At 36.0% G+C, this 2,851-nt stretch overlaps 1 pseudogene; it reads left to right on the top strand.

Moving 5' to 3' along the window:
• The window catches only part of LOC122078024, a 10,282-nt pseudogene extending 7,988 nt beyond the window's left edge, over positions 1-2,294 (top strand).
• The last annotated feature ends 557 nt before the right edge of the window (positions 2,295-2,851 follow it).

Here is a 2,851-nt window from a genome sequence, read left to right as displayed (position 1 = left end):
TTTTTTTTAAGTAAGGCCCCACAAATCCAAAACCCTAAATTACAATATACAAAATAAACCCTTGGGTAAAGTATAACAAATAAACTCTAGTTTACAATTGGAATTTAAATTATTTAATATTTGTAAGTGCCAAGCAAATAACATAAAGGGGATTTTTAAATTAATGAAGGGATTTTACAATTGTCCGTATCATGTCGGTCATGAATCATATGGATTAATATCAAAATTAATACAATTCATCACATTCAAGCCGATTCGATCAATCGGATCCATATTACCATAAGTACGATGACCACTTTTGATTATCAAAGAACCACCATTCAATGTCATCATTGATACTTTAAAAAAAAAAATTATTCAATCATGACATAACCCACTCACCTACATTTACATAATATGGGTACTGTTCATTCTTTATTATCCATTATTTTCAAACTCCATCGAGTTGCAGCCGATGCCGCACCTACAGTCGATGTTGCGCTCAAAACGAGAGCCAATGACCAAGGGTCCTCGTGGCCAAAAAAAAAAAAAACTATGTGCAGCAATATGCAAAGTACTGATATGTGATTTTACGTAGCGACGCGTAACGTAATCATAAACCTTTCGCATATGAAACCATTGTTTCGTGCATCGACATAGATTAAATTTCATGTGATTTAAGAACGCATTGGCATGACCATGCAGCTCTGATACCACTTGAATGATACTATTCCTACTATATAATAACAATAGGATCTTGCCATACAATCATTGAATTATAAAATTAAACCATAAGGGTCGACGCATACCATTCACCATCGACTGTAAAGAATTCAACGTCATTATATCCTTCTGCAAACCCAAAAACGAATACAATGGATTCTCTAGGTTTCTCCCACTAACTCCCATCAATGCTCTCTTGGTGGTTAAGCCAATAATGAGAGTGACATTAGGGTAGAAGGAGGACCTAGAGTCCTATTTAATAGAGTTTATGTACCCTCCCATCAAGGTGTGCCAAATAAGGTAAGACTATTTTCCCTAATTAGACAAGGAGTGGGTTTCTTACTTGGAATCTAATTCTAAGAGATTGGTATCGGTCAATTACCTAATTGGTATATGGAACAATAATTAAGAATATTCTAAAGAATATTCTTATATCCTCGACTCTTTTCTTTCTTCTTTCGATTCCATCGAGGATTTCTATTTTATCGAGGATGAGGAGATTAAGTTTTACAACTTTTGCTGGTCATTTTCAGTCCATTTTGGGCATAAAATTTGTGTGGGTATTTTTCAATAAATGCAAGGGTATTGGTAAAATTTTCTCTCAAGAAAAAATTCCAAAATTAAAATAAATAACGAAAAATCTAATTTTACTGTAAAATTTTACATGAAAAATTTTCCACATCGAAACAAACGAAGCCTAGGAACAAAACATCAAACGCTTGATAGGATGGTGATCTAATGACTGACTGATTCATGAAATTGTAGCCCAATCATGATGAGCACCGGAGAATTGGAAAGCAATAACGCCGAAGAGCCTGCAAAATTGATCAGGCAAAGGTACCGTGATGCTGCAGACATGATCAAGAAGGGAAGATGTGTTGCCTCTTCATCAACGATCTTGACGCATGAGCTAGCTGATAGAATGGGTGGAACTACCCAATACATAGTGAACAACCAGATGGTGAACGCTACGTACCCTCATGAACATCACCGATAACCCAACAAATGTGTAGCTTCCAGGGATGTACAAGAAGGAGGAGAATCCCCGTGTACCCATCATTGTCACCGGTAACGACTTCTCCACACTATGCTCCTCTCATCCGTGATGGGCGTATGGAGAAGTTCTACTGGGCACCCACCAGGGAAGACCGCATTAGTGTCTGCACTGTTATCTTCAAGAGTGACAATGTTGCCCAGGAGGACATCATCAAGATTGTAGACACATTCCCAGGCCAATCAATCGGTAATGATTATTAATCAAAGCTTCAAGCTTTCCTTGATCTGCAGAATCCACATATGCCCAACCTATGTTTGTTGATCGGCTTAATTGAATGTTGCTTGCAGACTTCTTTGGAGCTCTGAGGGCGAGAGTGTATGAAGTGAGGAAGTGGATTTCAGGTATTGGGCTTGAGAGCATTGGGAAGAAGCTGGTCAACTCCAAGGATGGACCCCCAACATCTTATTCCTTGCAAATTTCAGTAACAAAGACATATCTTTTCTTCCTCTATAATTCTTCAGCTGCATTTTCAAAGGTGTTCTATTGCTTTGGGAATTTTACATGGAAGGGTAAACCCCATCCCCTCAAGGGGTAAATTTATCATTTAAAAAATAACAATTACATTACATCATCACTTGACGGTTTTCCTCAATGGATTTAAGTGTAAATTCCTTTATAAAATAAGGGATGTATTCGATATTGTTAAAAAATTAAAATGATATGTAATATAAGGTTAAAAAACAGGGGTGGTACAAGATAATTTTCCAAAAAAATCACAAATTTTGAAAAAATCTAAACTTTTTTTTTTCTTCCTATTTTAATTCTGTCTGATTCCAACCAATTCGAATCCATTAATTGGAGCCAATCCCTGTTCAATTCCAGGTTCATGAACCTTGATTGTAAATCCAAGTAGGCATGATTTTTTTTTGGTACATTTAACTTTTTTCTTAAAAATTTAATTTATTAATAATCAAAATATATTTTTTTTCGTATGAATTGACTGATTCAACTCAGCCAATTCATGTCTTACCTAGAATCGCTGAGTTTTCAGATATGAGGACAGCTTTTTAGGTTCTTGTGACTGATTTTGATCACTGATTCCATGTTTTGAGATGCTGGTAATGACAACACCAACAGTATAGCCAATGTAGA

Source organism: Macadamia integrifolia, chromosome 5 (assembly GCF_013358625.1).
Source record: "Macadamia integrifolia cultivar HAES 741 chromosome 5, SCU_Mint_v3, whole genome shotgun sequence".
Taxonomy (NCBI): domain Eukaryota; kingdom Viridiplantae; phylum Streptophyta; class Magnoliopsida; order Proteales; family Proteaceae; genus Macadamia; species Macadamia integrifolia.
The sequence above is the reverse complement of the archived record's forward strand: the minus strand, read 5'-3'. Positions and strand labels throughout refer to the sequence as shown.